Here is a 25,402-nt window from a genome sequence, read left to right on the forward strand (position 1 = left end):
ACTCCACCAGGAGAAGCTGGGCATTACAGCCTGAGGCTCTCAGCCCAGGGAGCAGTGCCCACGTCACTGAGCTGGTCCTCAGGGAGCGGGAAAGGGAGAGCAGTGCAGCCCCGGGGTCGCAGGGCAGGGAAAGCGGGGGGGGGGGGGGGACACGGGCTGCAACTCCGCTCGGAGGCCAGCCCCAGCCCCACCCGCCCACCCCTTCCAGGTCCGCAGACCACGCCCGCCAGGGTCACAGCCCGCCCAGTGGTTGGGACGGGCCGGCGGCCAAGTAGAGAAAGCCGGGATGAGAGAACTCGCGGGTGGGAGAGGGGAAGGGGACGCCAGCCGCGGACTGAGGGGAGCCCGGCTGGGTGAGTAGCGGCAGGGGCACACCTGGCCCTGGACAGCTGTGGCTGGGGTGCCAGGGCAGGTGGCGCGGCAGAGGGGTCTGGCCGGAGCAATTCAGCTGAACAGACTCTGACTGGTTCCCTGGGGGGCTGTGACAGGAGGACCGCCCTCCTACAGCCGCCTGACCCCTTTCCCGGGAGCCCCCCACATTGCACTTCCACAGCCAGAGGACCCGGCTCCAGGTAGGTGCCAAAGGCCTACCGGGCAACAGAGCCAAGAAGCCTTTGGGCCAATCCCCGGCTCGGAGTTGGAGCTTCCAACCAGTGGTCCAGCTGGTACCGACTGCGCATGCGCAGGAGGGCCAGCGATCCTTTGTGTTCTGTGAGGGAAGGTGGGGCAGCAAGGGAGGGAGAAGATGGGAGCGGGTGCAGAGGACGGGAAAAGTGGGGGGAGACAGATGGACAGGAGGAGCAGAGAGATGGGAGGGATCTGGAGAGGGGAGGGTCGTAGAGGAGATGGAGAGAAAAAGCTTTACCTCTGGGGCACCCCGAAGGAGGCTGCACACCTGCCTCTGTACCCTTCTGTAACCCTTCAAGGCCCGCAGCTCAAGTTTTACCTCCCTGATCCAGCCCTCCATTGGATGCTTCTGCAGAACCCCTACGGGTATCACACCCTTTGCCCCCACAAGGAGCTGGGTTTTCTGTTGCTCTGGGAACAAAGCACCCGCAGGTGTTGTCGCTCAGAACTACCTTTGGAAGAGTACATATTCCCCTTTTACACGCTGGGAAACAGGGAGGAAGGATCTCTGCCTTAGCTCCACTCTCCCAGGTGTTGGGTTGGCGGGGAGCGTTGTGGTACAAGATCAGAGCCCCAGACGGAGGAGACTGCCTGAGTGTTGATGCATAGTCCCCATCCCTCCTGGGTAAACCACACCCCACCCTAGTGGAACTATCAAGGGCTCACAGTAGTTCCCTGGGTTTGGGAGAGCTGTACTCATGTGAAGGAAAAGTCCAGCTGGGCTAGAAAGCTAAGTCACAAATCTTAGTGTGATAAGTGTCAGTTTACTGATCTAAATTCTGCTGGGCTGACTCCTAAATCTGAAGTTTAGTGTCAGTTTATTGGTCTAACAAACTAACTCGTAAATTCAAGCTCAACAAGTGTCAGTAACGTGATCTTTTACAAATTGATAAGTTCCAATGTACTGATTCCTTGTGTTTTGTTCTTTAAGCCTTATTGGCTAATACGCCCTTACTTGTAATTAAGCCTTTAAAACCTCATGTGCATGTCTTGCTGGTGCTCAGAACTTCGGAGCAGAAGCCCCTCTGAGACCGCTGGCATAAAAAATCCGAGAACTCCAACAATTCGAGTGGTGCTTGTTTCTTGGTTAGGCTGTTTCCATAACACTCAGCTCCAGTGCCCAGCTTTCTAGGTAGATAGGAGTGTTACCAAGTCCAAATTCATTCTCCTCAGTGCAGGACAGGCCAATAAGTTGGGAGACCAGGTGTTGGGGCATGGAATAGCAAGTTTCTGTAGACCTAGATGGCAAACTAATGTCATGGAAAACCATCTCCCCAAGTCACAATTCAGGCCCTTTTCTATGTGCTTGGTTGTTGCAAACTTCTTGGTGTAGGAGTTCCTTCTTGTAAGAATTCTTTGTTCTTGCAGCTATCTGCCTGGGTCAGATCCCTGTAAATCTCCAACAAAACAAACGTTTTTTTCTATTCTGCAATTTGTTATCTTTTTATGAATGAAATAGTGTTAAATATCCTTAAAGGCCAGCGCCTTCAGAATAGGCTCTCCTGTATATTTTAGGCTCTAAGCAACATTGTTTTACAAGCAAGATGAATCCTAGGAGACAGAGGACAGGGTTAAATTCAAAGGAACAGATCTAATATGGAGTCAGATTTGTTCTGTTCTATTATCCGGGCAGAAGTCACTTGAGGATTTAAATCCCTTTAAGTTAAAAAAAAAAAGTTTAAAGGAATTTACATACATAGGTAGGAATGTGCAAAGCATATCTGGAAAAGCACCAAAAGGATAGTAAACAGTTGTATCTCCAGAGAGGGCTGAAAGAAGAGAGGTTGAGGGAAAACATCTTTCACTTGTGTATTTTTGTGCTGTTTGAGTTTTTTTTTTAACCATTTGCTTGTATTTCTTTTTCAGTTAAAAAAAATGTAATGGAGCAAAGGAGTAACTAGCTTAGCAAATACAGCAGCCATGGAATCACTGAGTCATCACTTTTGATTTAAGCCAGAAAGCATTTATTGACTCTCTCCAATGTGCTCAGTGCTGTTTTAAGACTTCTTTTATTATTATTATTACTATTATTATTATTATTATTATATGAAATTATAACATGGTATACCACACCCTGCCCATGGCTGGCGGAAAACCAACTGAGTTTTTATTGAGTTGTTTTCCAAGGAGTATAGATGTGTTATAAAAAGAACACATATTCAGGGCAAAACAGGCGGAGTGCTTTTCCAGCAGGCCAGACAGCTATGAAGGGTTTTCAATAGAGGCGCCCAGAAGCTGAGAGACACGGCCACTAGGACACTACAAAAAGCTGTCCAAACTGCCTTCTCCATGGCACTACTGAAATAGGAAAGAATAAATCTGACTCTATATTTGATCTGTTCCTTTGATTTTAATAAAGCCATGTTAATATGCTCCGGTCTTTTCATGGGTTATGATGTCACAGAGGAGATGGACAGGTCAACAAGGAACCACTCTGCCGTGATCACAGAGCCGGGGAAATGGGTGGGCTGCAAAATGTATGACGCAGCCACAACTGTGCCCGTGCTTCTAGGCAGGTACACAAAGTCGCTTCGACAAGGTGTCAAACACTTGTGCCCACGTCCTCATTAACAGACATGTATTAAAGAGAAATGGAAACATATAAAAGGCCAATACCCTTTCTGGGTACACTGTCCAAAGAGCAATGTCTCAGTTTGACAACTGGCCATCTCGGTTCCCTGGGATTCATTCTTTGAGAACCTTAAAAACCACTCCTCTGTCCTCAAGAAGTGCTGCATATTTGTCCTATCTTTGTCTCAGGGATGGAGCACGTTCAAGTGAACTTTAATGTCTGCAAAGATTTGATTGTTTTTCTCCGGGTTCACTTGTCCTTTCCAAAGAGGCCTGAGCTAAGTCCATCCTCCGTAAGATCTATTCCCTCCAGTGACAGCTCATTGAGCCTGCAATTAAAAGCCAAGTGAACAAGACTGTCCTCAGCTAAAAATTTCACCCACCCTTCACTGTTTTCTTAATCTCCTCTCCTGGCTAATTTCAACAGACTAACACCTCCCTCCACCAAGATACCCAACTATGTCATTTTGTCTCCCCAAAGAGAAAGTAAGTTCCATAAAAGAGGAGGCAACTACATAGTCACCTCTGAATTCCTAGCTTATAGTAATGTCAATAAATAGAACTATGATTATGGTTACTTTCCTTTAAAACCTTTCTGGTTATTTGAATGAGACTTTGGAAGAGAGGTGTTTGTGGTCCAGTATCTTGATCCACAGGACTCTGGAGGCCTTTTTCTGAATGGATGTTCACTGATTCATTCAAAACACATCTTCTCAATCAAGGACTAGCTGTGCTATTCTGCCAGGAGTTTGTGGTCACTCTCATGCCAGAACAGCTTTAAAATATATCCTTACTTTGGATTTGTTATTTTTCCCCTCTTCCAACAAAATTGACTTTCCTTAATTTCTTGCCTTGAGGAATATTTTTTTCCTATTTCACCCTTTATTTAACCAGGATTTCAGGATGGGCTTGGCCGATAATATGATCAGCCATCCAACTCCCAGTGTGAGAGGCATGGGGCTCCCCTCCTGCACCCCTGTCAAGGCAACTCAAAATCAGTTCAGGAGCCAACCGGCACCCCAGGGCTTCTAAGGCTCGCGTATCTCCCAGAATCCCTGCTTTCTCGTTTGTCTTGGCTTCTGAGGATTTTCCCTCACTTTCTTGACAATTTGTTGTGCAGCTTGAAAGATGAAGAAGGAAGGTTTTATTTCTTAATCAGCATTTTAAGCAACTTGTGTAATAAAGGTTTTCACGAGTTTCTAGAAACCTCCAATGCCAAGACAGAAAACACACTAGATTTTTTCTAATTTTAGCTCTCATGTGCATTTTTAATTTGGTTTTGTTTTCTTAACTGTTAACAGATATTTTTTAATTAAAAAAAAATAAGGCCCCAAATAGGATAGAACATTGAAGGGGAAACAAAATTAAAGGGCAAAGACAGAAAAATGATAAGTACTCTACAAAGTTAATATAATACAAACTCTGTGGATCAGATCAGCAATTCTCAGTAACAGCTAATTGAAACATGACCATGATGTAAAATATCTCTCCTGTCAGGACATGGCCAACAGAAAATAGAATTAAAACAACAAACAAATATCCTAAGTCTGGGCAGGTATAGAAGTCTACTAGCTAAATGTGTCTTCTTCTGGAAAAGAGGGAGATTCACCAGCTCTTTTCAGTGGAGCCTGAGCCCAGGGGAGAACAGTGAAGTGAGCTCTGTAAGTACCCAATTAGCAAAGTGAGTGATGAATAAAGAGACGTGAGCTTTGATGACAGTCATGATACTACTATTGATTTGTCCTGTAAAGTATGTCTTCACGTCCAGTGATCAATACTTTGGCATCCTCAGGGGTTGAGATTATAGGAAAATGCACAGCCCGGGTGCAGACCTCCTGTTTGAGCTCGTGACACTGCACTTAGAGGTCTCAAGGGCACCTCCAACTCCACCTGCAAAGAGCTGACCTCACGGTGCTCCTCCCATAGCCGTCCTGCCCAGGGCCCCTGGTCAGAGGGTAAGGTCTCCCTGTGTCTCACAACTCAGGCCCATCACTCACAGATGTGAATGGACCCCTCTTTCAGGGCCCAGATATCCTCAGTCACCGAGTCCCACCACCCTCACCTGACCTACAAGGTACTCACTGGCACTCAGCACTGACTCTGTGCTGGAGACCACGCTGCACACTGTGCACACGTTATCTCACTGGATCTCCACAGCAGTCCTGGGAGGTTGGTACATCACTGCTTCAATTGATTAGATAAATTGTTTCACTTCCTTGAGTGTGTCATCCAAAGTGACACGGCTACTGAGCCACAAACCTGGGACTGAAAACCACTTGAAAACTGAACACTGCTACACCTCGCAGCCACCCTACTCTGACTCATCACATCACCTCCTGCCAAGCCTTCTAAATGTTTCCAAGCATTCTACAAGACAAAAGTGAACTACTAGGACACCCCACTCCCCTACTTAAAATCTGTCAATGACGGTCCACTGCCCTTAGGTGGAAGTCCCACCAGGCCTGAGCACAGCCGAATGACCCGGCATCCGCGTTCGCTGCGCAGCCGCGCCACCTCACCCACCACGTAGCTCTACACGTGCCGTGTCCAGGACAGGGATGCTGACTCCGTACAACCCAGGGCTTGTCTCATTCGAACAATCATTACCTTCTTCAGTGATCATCTTCTTCATTGCTGACTCTCAGAAAAATGTTTTCTCAGGATGAATCAATATCTTTTTCCTTACAATTTCCCGTCATTCATAATGAGCTCCCTCCAAAAGAGAGAAGACCTAATGCTCAGTCTCCTTATCTGTAAAGTGAGAATAACAAGGAAGTATGTGAGATTTTAAGAGAAATAATATTCATGTGAGGCTGAGGGACAATTCCATCATACGGTAAGCACTCAATATGTGCTTACTTAATATTAATAAGAATATATTGCATTCCAGCAACCTTCAATCAATGTTTTATGACTTTGTCCAACAGACTACTGACAAACTGTTGGATGAACCCCTTTGAGCAGATCAGCAAAAGCGTACTGGGAGAGGAAAGCACGGACTCCATTTACAGCTGCAGCTACCCAGCACTGCGGGGTGGGGGCAGTTTGCTCAAACTCTTAGATGTTGCTTGAGCATTTAGTTGTCATTATTGAATAAAGACAGGTGTTCTTTAGTCAAAGCTCCTGAAACATAAATCTTCAAAGATTGATGCAAATTAGGTTTTAAGTACAACACTCTCACTAGAAATTATTTTAAAATGATAGTCTTAACTCCTCTGCATATCAAAAGGGCATGTTCTTAATGTATCTGACTAAATACACCTTAAAGGGTTGTTTAAAAGGAATTAAGAAGAAGCCATCCTGAATAAGCTCTCAGTATCATCTGCACAAAGCCCCACCCAAGTGTCTCATTTCTCACTTCCACATAGGTGTTCAGATAGCTTAACTTGGGTCTTGGTTTCTTATAACACAGGGCGGGGAATAGTTGTGGATAGATTTATTTAGCAAATATAAACCTAGGGTATTTGCTGTGAAGGAATTCTAGAGATAAGAAGATTGATATATAGTCCCACCTATAAGAAACTCAGCCTTTCCATTTACAACAGCATTAAAAATAAAATGAGAGATACATTTAACAAAAATTTACAAGATTTGTACATTGAAAATTTGAAGTATCACCAAAATAAATTTTAAAAGATCTACTTATATGGAAGACATCCCATTTTCATGGAAATATAGACAATATTATTAAAAATGTTAAGACTCCTCAAAGTGATCTCCATATTCAGTGGAATCCCTATCAAAATTCCAGCTGACTTCTTTGTAAAAATTGGCAAACTGATCCCAAAATTCATATGGACGTGCAAGGGGCCCAGGACAGTCAAAACAACCTTGAAAAAGAAGAGCAGAGTTGGAGGACTCTCTTTAAAGTGTACTAAAAAGCTATAGTACACAAGTCAGTATGGTGCTGGCATAAGTTTGGATAAATAAATCAATGAGACACAATAAAAACCCATGGGGAAAAAACTTACATTTACAGACAGTTTTCCACAATGGTGCCAACAACACTCCATTGAAAGAATAGTCTATTCAACACATGGTGCAGGAACAGCTGGGTATCTGCAGGCAAAAGGATCAATCTGGAATCTGGACAGCCATATTTTATATAACAAATAAAAATTAATTCAAAATAGACCACAGACAGAAACATAAAAACTAAACCTATAATCTTTCTAAAAGAAGACAGAGTATAAATTTTTGTGATCTTACCATAGGCTTTGGTTTCCTAGTTACAGTATGAAGAGCACAAGTGAAAGAAGGAAAAAGCAGATAAACGACTTCATCAAAATTAAAACCCTTTTCTTACAAAGGACATCATCAAGAAAGTGAAATGACAGGGGAAATGGGTATCTCAAGTGATAGAGTGTGTGCTTAGCAAAAAAAATAAAATAAATCAATACATCTAATTACCTCCCCTGTAAAGAAATTGTTTTAATGTTTAAAAATCTATAGTGAAAGGACAATGTGCAGAATAGGAGAAAAATTTTGCAAAGCATGTATCTAATAAGAGAGTAGTACCCAGGATATATAACAAATGCTTAGAACTGAACAAAACAAAAAAATAGACCCAATTTTTAAATTTACCATGAATTTAAATAGATATACAAATGGCCAATACGCATTTGAAAAGATGCTCAGCATCACTAACCAAATCAAAATCAAAATAAGACCTCATTTTACACCCACTATTCTGGTTATAATCAAAACATGGACAATAACAAGTGTCAGTCAGGAGGCAGAGAAACCTCATATGTAGCCAGGGGAAAGGGACAATGGTGCAGCTTCTTTGGAGGAGTCTGGTATTTCCTCAAAAGCTTAGAGTTATATGACTCAGCAATTAAACTCCTATATATAGAGTCAACCCTCAGTATCCTTGGGGGGTTGGTTTAAGGAATCCCCCACCCGGGATACCATAATCCAAGGATGCTCGAGTCCCTTTACAATCAGCCATCTAGATCCATGTAGTGGAAACTACAGATATGGCGGGCCAACTGTACAGCCAAAAGAATGAAAACATATTCTCACAAAAACTTTCAGATATATAGTAATAGCAGTATCATTCAGAGTAGCCAAGAGTTACTAACAATATCCATCCATCAATGAACGGATAAACAAAATTACCAAGAATAGGCCCACAAACTTTTGGTCATTGAAACTTTGACAATGAGGTGAGAACATACAATGGAGTAAAGGCAGCCTCTTCAGCAAATGGTGTAGGGAAAACTGAACAGCTGCATCTTAATCATTGAAGTTGGACTACTCCCTCACAACATACACAAAAATGAATTCAAAATGTGTTAAAGACTTAAACATGTAGACAAGACACTATAAACCTCTTAGAAGCAACCATAGGCAAAACATCTGACATATAACTCAGCAATGTTTTCCTAGAGCAGTCTACTCAAGCAATAGAAATACAAGCAAAAATATACAAGTGGGATCTAATTAAACTTACAAGCTTTTGCACAGCTAAGGAAACAGTAAGCAAAACTAAAAGACAACCAACCTATGGAATGGGAGAAAATATTTGCAATAAATGAACTGACAAGGGCTTAATTTTCAAAATATGTAAATAGCTTTTACACTTAATAAGAAAGAAAAACAAACAATTCAATTCAAAAATGGGCAGAAGTCCTAAAGAAACATTTCTCCAATGAAGACATACAAATGTCCAATAGGCACATGAAAAAATGCTCAATATCATTATCAGAGAAATGCAAATCAAAACTGCAATAAAGTATCAACTCTCACCAGTCAGAATAGCCATCATTCAGACGTTCACAGACACTAAATGCTGGAGAGGCTGTGGAGAATTGGGAACCCTCCTACACTGTGGTGGGAATGCAGTTTGGTGGAGCCATTGTGGAAAACTGTATAGAGGTTCCTCAAAAGAAAAAAATTGACCTCCCATATGACCCAGCAATCCCACTCATGGGTATATATCCAAAAGGATCCATAATTCAAAAAGAAGCACCCCAATGTTCACAGCAGCACTATTTGCAATAGCAAGACATGGAAACAACATAAATGTCCAGTGACAGATGACTGGATAAAGAGGTTGTAGCGTATTTGTCCAACAGACTACTATTCAGCCATAAAATAAGAATAAAATAATGCCATTTGCGGCAACATGAATGGACCTGGAGAATGTCATTCTAAGTGAAGTATACCAGAAAGAGAAAAGAAAATACCATATGAGATCGCTCACATGTGGAATCAAAACAACAACAACAACAACAAAAAAAAAAAAACAAAGAAACAAAAAGATAAACTTATCTACAGAACTGAAACAGACACAGGGACATAGAAACCAAACTATGGTTACCAGAGGGGAGAGGGTGTGGGAAGCAATAAATTGGGAGTTCAAGATTTGCAGATGCTGAGTATGTAAAGAATAAACAGCAAGTTTATACTCTATAGCACAGGAGAATATATTTAATATCTTATAGTAACTTATGTTTAAAAAGAGTATGAAAATGAATACAGGTTTGTTCCTATTTAACTGAAGTATTGTGCTCTACACAAGAAACTGACACAACATTATAAACTGACTAGACTTCAATGAAAATATTTTTAAATAGACAAAAAAAGAAAAAAAAAGAAAAAGTATATTATCAAACAAAAAGAATAACGTACTGATTCAGGCTACAATATGGATGAAAGTTGAAACAGTATGCTAAAATAAGCCAGACAAAAAAGGCCAAATACTGCCCTTTAAGGTGAACTGTATCTAAGCGTTTATTGTACTACTCATGTAAATTTTCTGGAGGTTTGAAATCTATCAATATCAAAATAAAATATATTATTCATTAAAAACATAAAACACTTTCTCACAGGAGGGCTTTAATTATTAAATGCAAAAATGCATGTTAAGCTCTTGGAACAACACTTTGCACGTCCACACACAATCACTACTGTCACTGCCACTCAGAGGGTGGTGCCAGCGCTGATGAGAGCTGCCTCCACTTGCTCCCCTGCAGACAATAGTGAGGGCCTGAGCTCTGACAGGCAGGGTGAGTGTGAACCTGGGTCAGACACAGCCAAGTCCCAGACTCTGCATTACCCAACTTTCTTATACAAACTGCAACATGTAATGTAATCACGCTACAGGGATGTATCTTACAACACAGTGAATACAGCCAATGTTTTACAGTAACAATAATTGGAGCATCTATTGTACACGTGAAACTTATATCATATATTAAAACAGCTATATCTTTAGAAAAAATTAAAAAATAATTTAAAAATGTTATCACTTTAATATTCAATTCGGTTTTTAAGTAACTACTAAACAGCTTAGAATGTATAAAAGCATTTAAGTGTGCTGTTTGTTTACATATTTATTTACATTCAGCTTCCTGCTAAAAGAGAATTTAAACAATTTTTTTAAACACAGCTTAACAAGCATAACAACAAAAAGGCAAAACTGAGAGTGAAGAGAAAATGGAGATTCAATACTTAAACAAAACCATGGGAAGATAAATTCATAAAAATGGATTCCATGAAGTCAGGGCAAGTGTTAAAGGCCGACTAGAAATTCAGCTGTAAGATTCTTGGCAGCTAAAGCAAAAACAAAAAGATGATGGGGCGCATGGTAGAGCGTGTGCTTAGCGTGTACGGGGTCCTGGGTTTAAGCCCCAGGGCCTCCACTAACAGATAAATACATCTAATTACCTACCCCCCCAAAAGAGCCCCAAAGAAAAGATAAAGAGAAATTTTGTCCCCAAAAAACCCTGATATTAAGTTTGGATTAAATACTTAAAAATATAAAAAGAAAAATAGAAAAGATAAGTGACACTGTGAAGGAAAAGCCCAGCTGGGCTAACAAGCTAAGTCACATATCCAAGTGTGATAAGTGTCGGTTTACTGATCTACGTTTTTCTGGGCTACCTGGTAAACCTGAAGTTTAGAGTCAGTTTACTGGGCTAATAAGCTAACTCGTAATTCCAAGGTCAACAATTGTCAGTAACGTGATCTGTTCCAAATTGATAAACCTCAGTGTACTGATTCCTTGCTTTTTCTTGTTTGCGCCTTATTGGCTAATAGCCCCATACTTGTAATTAACCCTATAAAACCTCATGTGCAGGTCTTGTTGGTGCTCAGAGCTCTGGAGCAGAGAAGCCCCTCTGAGGCCACCGGCGTAATAAATCTCAGTACTCACACCCTCTGATTGGTGCTTGTTTCTTGGCTGGCCCTTTGTTTCCCTAACAACACAAGCGATAATGCCCATGAGATAAATCTGCCGTGGCTGCTGTCAGGTCCCCATGTCTCACGTGGGAATATCTGAAACATCCTTCTCACCACTCAGAGTCATCCTCAGCCCACCCCACACCTCCAGCTGTTAAATGCAGGAGCACAGGCAGGGCCCGGCCTTTGCTCTCTCTGTGTCATCACAGTGAGACAGGATGGAAGGGAGCAGAGCACAGCCATTCTAGGAAGGCCACAGCAATTAACATCAAAATGGTGAAGGATTCAACCCCAATAGGCCTTGAGGCTCAGGATGAAGAGATTTAACTTCTAGCAGATCTTCAGCTTCATTAAACACCCATTGTAATAGTAACATGGTGAATAACATGCCCCAGGCACAATGGCAGTCCCAAGGCTAGCCACAAAAGGTCACAGTGTGGGAAATGGCCAACTCCCTGGGAATCCCAGCCCCTTGCCCTAAGGCTAGTCCTTCTACTTATTAGCATATGAAACCACCAAGCCCAAGAAAACTAGCAACACAGCACCACCTCGCGGTCATCACTCTCTCTCCCTCTTCGGAGAAGGCCCTCACTCTGTCTGTGAAGTGTGTACACACTTTTAATCTGAGCATCAAACCCCCACACCTCGTGACGTTTCTCTTGCCTTTCAATGTATCTCTCTGAATAAATCTACCTTTACTCAACACTGTCTTGCTGTTGAATTCTTTACTGCACGAAGCCAAGGAACAAAATCTGGTTGGGCATATCCCAGGGCCTCAACCAAAACATGGGTCACAGCACTTCTCAAGCCTCCCGTTTTTTTTTTCTTGTGTCAACAGTACTGGGTTGTGAAGGGAACTCTGAGGCCCCTGCTAAGGGACAGAAGCAGCCTCCAGAGCTTCAATTGGTGGGTAGCCTCTCCCCCAGCAAGGGCGTTGGGTTCTTCCCGGTTCTCTGTGTTTCTCTGTTGTGCTGACTCACCAGCCAGAGAGCGTTCTCCCTAGGCCTGTCTCCACAAAACCCTTCTCTCCAAAATACAAGCAGATCAAGTCACAATCCTCTTGTTCATCCAGGAAATGTTCAGCCCACTTTTTCACTCCCCAATAAATACCTAACTGTCCTCCCTCCCATCCCACCACTTCTTTCTTTGTGAGAAATCTGCACTCTCCACACACCATCCTGAACGCAGGTGCCTTGCTGGCTGGGACTGAGATGCTTCTTTCTCACACACCCTGCGTCCTTTCACTTTCCCCTTGTTACCTTAAAAAAGCCTTTCCTGAGTCACCCACCCCCCTGATTTTGAACTTCACAAAATGCTGAGGTTGCAGTCACTGTGTGCATACCTCCCAGGTGTTGGCTGGGATTCCTTCCCAAGATCTTCATTAAGGAGCTGCAACAAGAAGTTTAAAGAGGCTATTCCTTCATCTTAGCGGAGGAGTCTGGAAAAAACCTAAATGGCTTTGTAGAGAGAGTTAACCAGGGACAGAGATGTCGCAGGTCCTAGTCAAAACTGTCATGAGGCAAAATGTTCTTCATAGGCTCAGAGTGGCTTCTGAACGCGGAGTCGGCAGGGAGGAGATGACAGGCAGTGAGTGGTGTAATTGACACAGATTATGCTCCCCCAGCAGGGGAAGAATTGGTATTTTTCTAGTTTTCCAAACAATTTCTTACTACCTTTTTCTCTTATTGTGACGTACCATTTCCTACGAATTAAGCATATCAATATCAGTTATTTGAGCCATTTGGGGGAAGCTACATGATGCCATTCACAGGGCTGGGGCATGACAGCCACACCAGTCTAGGTTGAAAGACCAGTGGGGATATTTCCAAGGTATTAACAGGCATGCAGCAAACTCCCCAGCTTCAATGACCTCATCTCAATGCTGGGGCCAATAAAACTACCAAGCAAAGTGCGTGATGATTATGGCCGACACCTGTTTACTAGGTAAGTGCCAGTGACAGCTGCCGCTTAATGGGGAATGAGTACGATGATCAATGAAGCCCTGTCTACCTGGCAACACGCGCCCTGCCTTCCTGCCTTGGTGCAGCAGCAGAGTTTGTTTAGCTGAGATGAACGCCCCAAGAGCAGCCCCGACGAGAAAGCTCTCAGCTCTGCACGGTGAGACGTGTTCCTTTCCTTCTCAGAGCTGATCACAGTTTGCAGTCATCTGTTTTTATGTTTATCCCTTTTCTAACTGCCTCTGCTCCGGAGTTTTTGCTCAAGCAGCGCAGGGCCTGGTGTGTCTTGCGGCCTGCCAGATATTCTGGGCTGGGAAACAGCCGAACCCACATCTAGCTTTGGTGCTGAACGGAGAGGGCAGAAGGCTCAGGGTCCCATGCTGAATCGAGACCCCTGCATCCAAAATTCTGGTCTGACTTTGGGCAAATTACCCAGTCTTCTTTACCTTGAGATTCCTCATCTGTCCATGAAAATAACTGCCCATGGCACACAGAGTTACAAAGATTAAAGGAAATCACCAAATTCACAACCTATTCAAATGGCTACCAGTGCATCCTCAACCGACATATGCTGCCTTTACTGCTCTGACGCATGCTAAGCGGGGTGGCCCCACACAGTGAACACTGCTAAGTGCCAGTGTGTTAAGTGCTTCATGTGTGCTATAATACTCTTTAGAACTTACAACATTCCCAGGAAGAAACGAATATTATCATGCCCGTTTCACAGATTCTCCAACAGGTTAAGAGAGTTTACATTCTAGTCCAAGACCCTATGGTGAGGAAATGGCGATTTTAACCGGAATCTGGGCCCAGGCCTTGGCTCCAACTCTCTCCCATCCACCTGACCACTTGCCTATGAATTCCACCTGTCCAATACACAAGTTTGCAGCCGGCCAGCTTTTAAATGCAATGTGTGCCAACGTATGTCATTGTTGGTTAATTACCATAATCTGTTCTCAGAAACCACTACAGTAAAGACAGGTGGACTTAAGGAATTCTGACTTGCGTTCTCCTGTAATGTGCAGAAACCCTTCCCTATACCACCAAATCCAAATGTATGCTTCCTCCATGTTTATGTTTTCACATGGCTAATTAATTAGAAGGTACCTGCAGTAATTCCATCTCGGTTGCTTTCCAAGGTTGCAGATTATCCATAATCAGTCTGTGAACGAAAATACTACAATGTGAATGAAAATGCTGCAACCATGTGTGTAAACAAAGAATACTGAAACCAAGTCATTAAAGGCTGCCGCCACCACCCAGCTAGGACAGGCCTGCAGCCCATCCGATGCAGCAACTCACCATGGTGCCTTCTGAGCAGACTCAGAATAAGAAAGGACAGGCTACTGGCCCTAGATAGCTAGGTGCTTGTCTAAAAAATGGATTCAATGAGTCTAAATATTTGCTTCCTCCCGTATATACAAAAGCACTACATTCTTGAACTTGAGATACCTCGCTTTCTTTAGATAACAAGCAATCTTTTATTGTTCCAACAACCTGGTCCTTGTTGTAAAGCTCCTATATAACCTCGCTCTTCCTCAACCACTTGGGAGCAGTCCCTCAGAGAGATCTGAGAGGCTGTGATCCCGGCTCGAATCCTCCCACCAAATAAAACATAAGTCTTAACTTTTAGGCTACACATGTATTTCAGTCAACAGTTTTGGACACCATGAAGGGACCAACAGCAGACTTCTCTCCACCTCAACTCTCCGAGTAACCGGAGCCTTGGTACCAGCAGTGGCCCTTTGTGCCCATCGGCCTCCTCGGGGAGTCCAGATGAATATGGGTGAGTCTCTCCTGTTTCTTGGATCTCACATATTGGTTGATGATCCTGAGTTTTATCTGGCAGTGTTTCCAGGTACGTGGCCCTCCAGTTGAAAGAAACTGGGGTGAATTACCAACCCAAAGGAGACATACTGGGTGGGGTCTGGTTGAAAGATAACAGGAAATACCCACCTTGAGGAGACGTCCGAAGTGTGTCCGGTGGAAACATATGAGGAAAATACTCACCTAGTGGAGACGTCCCGAGTGGGTCCAAGTTGAAAGACACTGGGTTCAGGACTGAGTGGTTAGGTATGAGGCTGGTCTAATGTTTTCCTCAATTTGGTTACCTCCATTTAATTTTTCAGTATAGAAATAAAACTCTTATTAGGAACCTTTCAACTCCAAAAATGAGGCCCTCCTCCTGGCTGGTAACAGATTTCTCGGGTGTCAGAGAATCTTCCAGGAGTGGTAGAAGGAAAGACTTAATGCCACAGAGTTGTCCCTGCAGGAAATCTTACTAGCAAATTTATTCTGAGAACCCGACCTTACAATGGCGAAAAGACCTTTCCAAAAAAATAAAAAACAGAAAAAAATAAAATAAGAAATGACACATTGCCATCCTCCAACTGTTACCCCAGACAGGTTTATGTACATACAAAATTTACAACATTAATTGGTAATAAGAAAAAAAAACTCACTCTGAAAGTAACTAAACAGGCCTGATAAAAACATTTTTTGGAATTCTGAACTTATAATACCAAAATCCCCTTTATGGGGAACTTGGATTTCTCTTCCTGTGTCCTTGAAATATAAATGTTTTATCTTTCTCTGGGTGTTTTAAGTGTGTGTATGTATGCGTATATATGTGTACTTTTTTTTTTAAAGGAAACCTTGGACTCTGCCATACAAAAGGTTCAAGTATTTTGTACATATGGTGGCCACGCAAATAAATTGGATTGTAAGCAATTCTTTGATTGTACAAATTTTCAGATATTTTGCCATCTTAAACTCTGCTTCATCAGCCTGGACCACAAAGGCCTTTAGCTTTTGGACAGTAAGCCTTTGAATTTTATTTAGGCAACACCCCCACTCTCATGTGGAAGAGCCTCTTCAACTTATTGGTTTAATATCACTATATATGTATATATAAAAATTGACGGCCATATTATGGATCCTTTAATTTGGAAAAACCTTTAAATTGGTGAAAGTTTAAAGAGATATCATTATAAACAGCTGTTTTATTGGTACCTATTAAAATCAAGTTTAAAGGTAGAAAAATATATCTAATGTGTAACCTAAGAACTTAGTTAAAAAAATAAAACTGGTTTGAAAAGCTACATTTGTGTTTTTCATTTCATATAAATGTTTCTAGATATGCTAATAAAAACTTAGAATAATTAATGTTAATTAGTTCGAATAACTGGAAAAAGGATTGTAAAAATGTGAAAAAAAAAGATAAGTGGCTTATCCCAAATGGATATATATTTTTATATTGTTATTTTGAATGAGATAAATAAAATGGACATTTTTGGATTTAGATACAAGGTTTTGATACTACACTACGTAAAGTTAAAATAAAAGGGCCAAAGAGATCACCTACACCCCCGAACATTAAAGTTCAATTAAGTCCGTTTTATTTACCGCAGTTTAAAATATATGTATACATAGACTGAAATACTTGATCAATAATTGGGACAACAGACCAATTAATCAAGTTAAAAACTAAGAAGGGCCTAAGCTCTTTGTCTGAAACTTGGGCATCCTAGAGATGTCTATAAAATTATATACAATGCACAAAAAAAAAAAAGGCTTCTGGCACTCCTTCTAGAAATAAATATTGATTAAACCTAATAAATATAAAAATTAAAGATATAAGATTTAATAAAATTGAGATAAAAGTTTGTGAAATTGGTATATTTAAATGGTCTTTATACAATCCTTTTGCTTATGTTGTGGGATAGATATGTTTCAGTGGAAAAATGCTTCCCCTTCTTGGTATTATAAGGCTGGGCACATATCTGTCCCTCTGAAAATATTAATTGAACTAATTAAAGGAAACCAATATTGATACATGAGCCGTCCAATATAAAGTAAATATAAAAACTAATATTGAGTGGCTAATAAAAAAAATATAATTAGAGTTTTACCCTGAGATTAACTTATAACACAAGGAAAAGAGACCTTACTAAATGCCTGATGCAAGCTTTGGAATACATGATAAAGTAAAGCTTAAAGTTTTAAAACATGGAGTTCTTTGTTTACAGCTCTTCTCACTGACACAAAAATGCCAATTAAGGAGATAAAATTGGGTCTGGGTGACAGAGCAGTTCTCTGGGGACCTGGAAGAGAGTGTCTTTGTCTTGCAGATCAGAAATATAAATACAACAAACAGTGACCTAGGACTGAGCCTAATTACCTCAAAGAAAATAGAACTTAAGGCCAAGAAATTTTTGGCAGTTGAGAACTCAGAACTCTGACAGGTCCTTCAGACTTTGTGAAGAAATCTTAACTCTGTTTCATAAATAGTAAGCCTTAGTGATTTGAGCAAGCAAATTCAGCTTACTGCAACTATTATTATACCTATATTATAAGTAAGTTTTAAAGTGAAGCTATGAGATCTCTAGCTTTTGTCTGTTTATAAGCCTGCGTACACATTATAGATGTGAGATATTTCTACTGCTAAAAAAAAATCAAAGTCAAAGAGCTCTGCTTAATTGATGTAAAAAATAAGAGCTTAAAAATTATTTTTAAAATAAAAACTGAACAAATTGATTTTCAGCGTCACGTGAAATGGAAAATATTCAATATTAAGGTAATATTTGATATTGTTTAGTTTAAGTATGTTCTAATTAATATAGACATCTTTAAAGTCATCAATATTAAGTATACTACCTTTACTGTACCTAGGTTTAATGAAAATCAAATAAAATCCTGTTATATCTGTTGCAGATTTGTCAAAAAAAAACTATATTAATGTGGTGTGGTAAAATTTTAATTAAATTAAATGCAAATGAGGTGAGAGCTTTGGGTAAATATTTAAAATATATTTTTAAAATGTATGCTTAAGATAATCTCTAAATATCTGCAAATTCTAGAGTTGTGCTAAATTAAGTTAAATGATGTGATTTTATTAAATACCTATGCCATTTTCAGATAAAATAAGATTGAAATATGAATTACTTAACATTTAACTTCCTCTTACAGTGAAACTAAAGGTGTTTAGAAATATTAATAAATGATTGGTGCCACCCTGAAATAGTCTCTATTAGTAAGGGAATGATCTCAGTATCCTAGGAAAGTAAGATAAATGTGTAAAGGAAGATATAAGAATGGAATTATATTTTGTTAATGAAAAATAGTGACTTTCTCTGGAAGCTGGTTACTTCTGAATGGAAGAGAAAATAAGGCACACACTTATATGAGTATAGAAAGCTGTGGAAGGCTTGTGGAAGAGGAAACCTGAGGAAAAAGTTTTGTACGTGGTCAGAATTGGCTAAGTTTTGAATCAAATTGGGCAACGTAAATGAATCTTAGAAGTAAGCTGGTACAAGATTAAATTTGGATTTCTCTCTGTTAAGAGGAAAATATTTTCTTAAAATGTTAATCCACCTTCAATAACAGATTGTAAAACTTCTTATACCACTTAGCTGATTTGTTCTGCCTTTATCTTTGACGTATTTTCTTGTTAATGAATTAGTACTGCTTTACAGTGTTCTATATGTTTATCTGACCAAGTGTTCTGAAATCTTTTAACAAGCTCCCCAAATATCAAATTCTAATTAAAATTCTTTTAATCTCCAGTTAAGTTGGGGATGCTACAGAGGAACCCTGAAACATCCCAAAGAGAGATTTTAAACTAGTAAAATTAATTTGGCATGTTAAATAACATGGTATTGTCAAATGAATCATAAAACTTCTAAGGTTATATTGAATGAGAAAATATTATTAATATAGATATTGTAGAAATTATATGGACTCCCTAAAATTCTGGTATATCTGAAATGTTACCAGTGATAATTATTGGTATAGTGAACAGATTTCTTTATCGATTTTAGTGTAACAGTGTTTAACCATGCTTTTAAATCTTTTGTTATTTATAGACAGTTAATTGTTTTCTTCTGATGATTTTGCAAAATGCTTTCTATTCAAGGAGATTTACTGATTTCTAATAAATTTCAAACTATAGCACTGAACTAAACTGGGTAAGAAATTTTAAAGTTCTAATGAAAACTCTCATTAAAAGAATTAGTTACATGGGACTGAGTAAACTGGTTAATATGATTATAATTTTTGATATTGTTTGAAATACTACTGGCTTTTAACCTGTTTCCCAGACACAAAGAATCTCTTCTCCTTAAGCTAGTTATGGTTCACAGCAATTTGATAAACTATACCTATGTAATCTGACTTGGAACAGTTATCTTTTCTCTCTATCTGATCCCTCAAGAAACTAAAAACACTTAGGCCCCCAGTGGCTCTATCATACAAATTAGGAAGTTCATCTCCTCACAGATATAGGACAATAAAGGTATTTTCAGGATTTTAAAGAGAAAAGAATTTACCTAAATCTGTAAGGCAGAAACCCATGAAAGCCTTGATGTGGCTTTCCTGGCCTTAGCAAACCTTATTAACATTCTACCCTGAGACTCCATATTAAAACTTCCAACACAGCCAATGTATAAAAGCCTATATGATCAAATAATCAGTCTTAACTTGTAAAGAAATAAATCTTCATTTGGCTTTATTTGAGAAAACTGAGGGTAACTTTAGAGAGAAAAATGATTATTTTATAGTGGATATTAAATTCTAGTTTTCTTAATTGAGGTCCATATTTACTAAGACACTTCCCAGATCATTCCTTGCTGTTATGTCACATTGCTGTACAGTTTAATTGAATTATGAAAAGGATACTCTAGGTTTGTTTCTGAAGCTCAGTAATCTATCCTTGGGTAAAGTTCCAATGCCCCATGACCTGCAGGCAGGGGATTATACATACTGGAACAGGCATGACTTAAAGAACTGTCTACAACCTGAATGGAAGGTCCCTTTATCAGGGACTCTTAACTAGACCATACACACCAAAGCTGAAGGAAACAGACTCTCGGATTCATTTCCTATCAGAAACAGCCCCTGCAGTGCACTGTCCTATAGAGCACTGCTCACCTTAAAACAATGCCCAAATGGAGAAAAAGCTACCAGGCCAGGATGAGAAGAAGACGACATCTGAGATAGACAGCTGACCCAAGACAACGGACCAGGTCTGTATAACAATTACTTTGTTAATTTCTCCAACCTTTGATTATGTACTACTCCAATTGTTAAGTTTATGATAAATTACCTATGTCTAGTAATTCTGTGTTACCTTGGTGGGATTCCCTACTCCAAGGCTCTAACTAGATAGCCCTCAGCAACGTTATTCTCAAAAGAAATTATAGTTCTGTATAGGCCACTGTTGATCTTAGAAAGTTGGAGACTTCACCTGGCTAATTAATACCTGCTCTGACCCTGACCATAAGTATGAACTTTCTTATAAGATCAAACTCAATCAAAAACGCAAGCAAAATTTTAACCCCAAAATACAACTTCTCGACTATTAAATTCTTACTCGTGACTTCATTAACGTTACTAGCTGTATTACTTTTATCCTGTCTATTTTATAAAATTGTTGTGTATTACATTTCCCAATCTGTAACAGGCCTACAAGATTGATGATGGCTAAACATCTTGAAGAAACAGATAAAATTTATTAACCTGAATAAAATACATATAATAGTGTTTCTAGGTATGGGAATGAGCAATGAAGGGGAAACAGTTCCAGGATAATAATAGACTAGTAAGACAGGTGATCCAGAGAACTTTTAGTATCAAGAGGGCCTGATAAAAAAACTAACACCTTGAATGGCAACTCAGAAGATTCTTCACCTGAGCTAGGAATGAGCCATTATAGCACCATGGACAAAATTGGTCATGAAATGTCTCTCAAAATGTTGGTCGAATTTAGGACCAAGGGGGAGCACTGTGAATGAAAATACTACACTGTGAATGAAAATACTGCAACCAGGTCAGTAAACAAAGAATGCTGAATCCAAGTCATGAGCAGATGCTGCCAACCCCCAGTGAGGACATACCTGCAGCCCGGCCTCTCAGCCACTCACAGAGGTGCCCTCTGAGCGGACTCAGAGAAAGAAAGGACAGGACACTGGCCCTAGATAGCTAGGTGCCAGCCAGAGGAATTCTTTCAATGACCCAAATGTTTGCTTCCCACCATACATAGAAAAGCACTAAATACTTGAACTTTTGATATCTGGTTTTCTTTAGATAACAAGCAAAATTTTATTGTTCCAATTACCTGGTCTTTTTTGTAAAGCTTCTATATATCCTACCTCCTCCGCTACCTCTTGGGAGAAGTCCCTCAGAGTGATCTGAGTGGCTGTCATTCCGGCTCGAGTCCTCCAGCCAAATAAAACATAACCCTTAACATTTAGGCTGAACGTTTATTTCAATGAAGTCCCAGAATAGACACAACTCATCAAGTCTGTAATGGAACACACTGAATCAGGAACCAAAAGCATGTTTTGTTTCGGAAAAACTACGGGTTCCTTTTTCTTCCTGTCATTATGCAACCCCTCCAGAACTCATTAATTTGATGTCTGCTCCTCTGGCAACCAAACTCATAGAAGAGTCAACTCAGCAAAGCATCCTGCTGGGGAGAAACCCCCGCAGCAGTACTGCAGGCTACCTGCCTTCCCGTACGCTCTGCTGAACCTTGGTGTCCTCCGGGGAGACCAGGCCAACAGAGTTGTTCCTAACAGCTGCAAAGTCGCACACGCTAAATAAATCACTTGATTTTATACGATATTTTACGTATATACCCATTTCTGAAAACAGCTTTGCCGGAAGCCCAAATCTTCAACACCAATCTGCAAAGTCAAATCCGGTCCCCAAGGGAAAACAAGACTTAATACGATGCTAAGGACTCCAAAGTCCTCTCAAGGACCGACAACCAAACTGCCTGCAGGTCTGCAGCTGCAGGCGGTTACATGTCTGCTTTTAAAGCAACCCCTTCCTGCCCTTGGGCGCTACAATGTCCCTCAACTCCTTCCCTTCTCAGGGTAAGAGCAGTCGCTACAGAACCTTGCAGGGCAGCACTGACATGACTGGACAAAGAGGATCAGAGCTTAACTAAGCCTTCTGATGACATAAGCTTGTCACTCAGTCACTTTACAAATGAAGATATATATAGAGAGAGGTGGGGTGATATTGCTCAATGTCACACAGCTAATAAGTGGCAAAGTCTGTAACTCTGCTCTTCCCTTCAGCGTGACGCCCCAGCTGTGAGGCCCACAGTGTTCTCTCGTGCCTACCTGAACAGTCCTTTCCTGTCACTCATAACCCACCACAGTGTCTAACCTTAGCCTGCCTTTTCGGCATCTTTTACCTCCAGTGTCACAGGAAAAAGTTGTTTTCGGCCACTGTATGTCTTCCGGCTCCCGGGAACCTCAGTGCTAAGGCTGGTCTTCCCTGTGCATCCGACCACCAGCTCAGAGGCTCTTCCTCCTCTGCAGGAGGACCTTTCCACTCTCTGCAGGGACACCCCCTCAGGGGAGCCCAATTCTCGCCCTCAGCACAGCAGGTGTCCCAGGCCACATCCCGAGGTTCCCCATTAGGACTGCGTGTGCCCAGGTATGCTAATCAGAACGGCAGCCTCAGAGCCAGGGATTATGCCCGGGCCACCCTGCAAACCTACTGCCCGCCTCACAGCCCCCAGCCAGCAGGTCACCTGCAAGTCACAGCAAGTGCCCCACCCAATCCAGAAGCCTCTTCATTTGCCAGCAACGCTGATGACTGGTCTCCAAACTTTGGTCAATTTTGCACAAAACAGCACCTTCAACTGTGAAGCAGGGGGTTTTCGCTTCTGCTCCCCATACTTACTGGGAAAGTCAAGGGAAATGAAGAGGTCATTTCTCAACACTTTTATGATGAAACCCTCCCACCCACAATACTCATATGCTCAAGAGCTTTGGATCCACGTGATTTTGTTTCCCTTACACTAAGTGGCTCAAAACACTGAGGGATTCTTACTCTTTTGAGGGTATTTGTACTCAGTTTATCGGCTTTAATCTGTTTTTGTCTCTCTCTTCAGTATCCCTAGCAATTGCCACCTCTTACTTTCTTCAGCAGCCTCCCTCCCAACATCTAGTCTAGGAAATCAGCTGTGATGAGGGGCCCGGGGACAGTCACAGAAGATGCAACTAAGGAACAGAGAGGCTACATAATTTGCCCAAGAAGATCAGCTTCAACCCCCAACAGTGTGTGTTAAGGTCCTCTGTTTAACTCTTATGCTAAGCAAGCTAACTTTTTGTAGATTATGGTTATAAACAGATGAGGTATCAAAATACACACAAGGACACACATCAACTCTAAGATGCTCATTAACTCCACTATTTTGTTTCTTTTTCTTTCTATTAAAAAAATTAAGAAACTCTGCAGTCAGTATAGCAAAATGTTACTGGGCTTTAAATCCCGAATATAGAGGTGTTAAGTGTGTCATTACCCATACTTATTTGTATATTCACAAGACAAAATGATTTGAAAGTCCCTCTCCCCTCCCATTACTCACTACTGGCTCTCACCTGAGCTCCCAGACCACACATTTAACAGTCTTTCACTTTACCCACAGCTGAACACATCAGTTTTCCCCCAGAAAGCCCTCTGCAGCTTTCCCTCCTCACAGCAAAAGAGGACCATCATTTACCTCATTAATCCACACAGAAACCTTGGCCTTACTCCATCCTACATTCACAGACAGCATTCATCCTTTCCTTTTTACCATCTTAACATGCCTTCAATCTGTTCGCTTTTACCCACTGACCGTCCCACCGCTCAAGAGGAAGCCACCAACACTGCCCACCTGGACTCACAAGTCTCCCAAGTGGCCCCACAGCCACTCTCCCCTATTTGATACAAATGGGATTGTGTCACTCTCGTGCTTTTTGGACTCTTTTCAGACCCACTGTTCCTAGAAGAAATTCCAAGTTCTTCACCTGGTGAAAGTCTTTGCCATGAAACTGTCAGCACAGGGAGGGCAGGACCAGCCCTCTCCCCTCGGCTCCACCCTCTGGCAGAGCATCAGCTTCGATGGACCTGCTGAGCTACACCAGCCTGTATTCTAAACCTGGTCTTGAGTTCTTAGCAAACTGCTTCACTTATCCTTACAAATCCAAGGTAGATTGGAAAGATTTTAGATGTTGAGCTAGAATATTGATTTGTGGATTTTGCACTAGCAACCTGCAATGTCATGTTCTAATGATTCTGTCTTCTTAAAACCACACCCAGATTAAAGGAGTATTTGTGGAATGCCTTCGGAGTAAAAGGGAATGTACTTTTACAGACTTTGTGTTTTATAAAATGAACAACCCGGACAGGGTCACAAATGGAACCACCTCACAAGTGACAGAAGACAGTTGAGAGGCACAAAGCAACAGGTCACAAAGATGGTAAGAGCAAATTTGATTCTCCAACACCCCCAAAAATTCCTGAAAGAAGCAAAAATTCTGAATTTTAAAAGTAAAAGTCTATCATATAGGGAAATGAAATAAATAATCCTCTTCATCAGGGTTTCAAGATCTCACTCCAGAGTTTTTAGCAGGCCATACTGAATCCTAGCACAGAAAAATCAGATGGACTAGTGGTGAGAAAGTTCCAGGAAAACTGCAGTTATTCCTCAACTTCTATAAGGACATACACTCACCTGCCGAAGGTGAATGTAGACCGCATTCTGTAGAAATTCGGAAGCTTCCCGGCTCCGCTTCAGGATGCCGAAGACAAGGACAGCTTGGAAGTATGCTTCTAACACAGTCACCGGCATTCTTACACTGCAAGGGAATCGGAGGCCCCCAGTCAAGAGCAGAGATGTTACTGTCATGTCTCACAGGCCATGCCTAGGGGACTCAGTGCCCTGCAGCAGCCCAGCCTCAGGTGAGGACCCGCAGCTTGGCCCACCCAAGCAGGAGGGGCACTGTGCTTGAGAAAGCCCATCCCCGATGGCGGCAAGAGGAGCTGGTGGGTTTGAGTGAACCTGAAATTACCCACAGAAATCTGCCTACATTCATTCAAGTGATACAAACAACAGTAGCAGTCTATTTAACAAAATTTCAATTGTCAGTGGAAATTTTGCCATTCCTTTCCGGTTGTTCCCTGCACTCTGAGACAGGCTTAGGCTCTCTCACACCTGCAGCTCTGTGCAGTAGTTGTGAAGTCATTTTACTTTGCTGCAAGTGTCCTCACTCCCCGTT

At 41.3% G+C, this 25,402-nt stretch overlaps 1 long non-coding RNA gene across 1 annotated transcript in view; it reads right to left on the bottom strand.

The window, feature by feature from the left end:
* Window positions 1-24,998, bottom strand: part of LOC140688510 (uncharacterized) — a 113,178-nt gene extending 88,180 nt beyond the window's left edge. Inside the window, exons 1-3 of the long non-coding RNA XR_012063255.1 lie at window positions 24,859-24,998; window positions 7,170-7,257; window positions 5,806-5,949 (exon numbers count right to left, since the gene is read on the bottom strand). This is a non-coding gene — a long non-coding RNA (uncharacterized lncRNA). The remainder of the gene's footprint in view (window positions 1-5,805; window positions 5,950-7,169; window positions 7,258-24,858) is intronic.
* Between the last annotated feature and the right edge of the window lie 404 nt (window positions 24,999-25,402).

Source organism: Vicugna pacos, chromosome 2, assembly GCF_048564905.1.
Source record: "Vicugna pacos chromosome 2, VicPac4, whole genome shotgun sequence".
Taxonomy (NCBI): Eukaryota; Metazoa; Chordata; class Mammalia; order Artiodactyla; family Camelidae; genus Vicugna; species Vicugna pacos.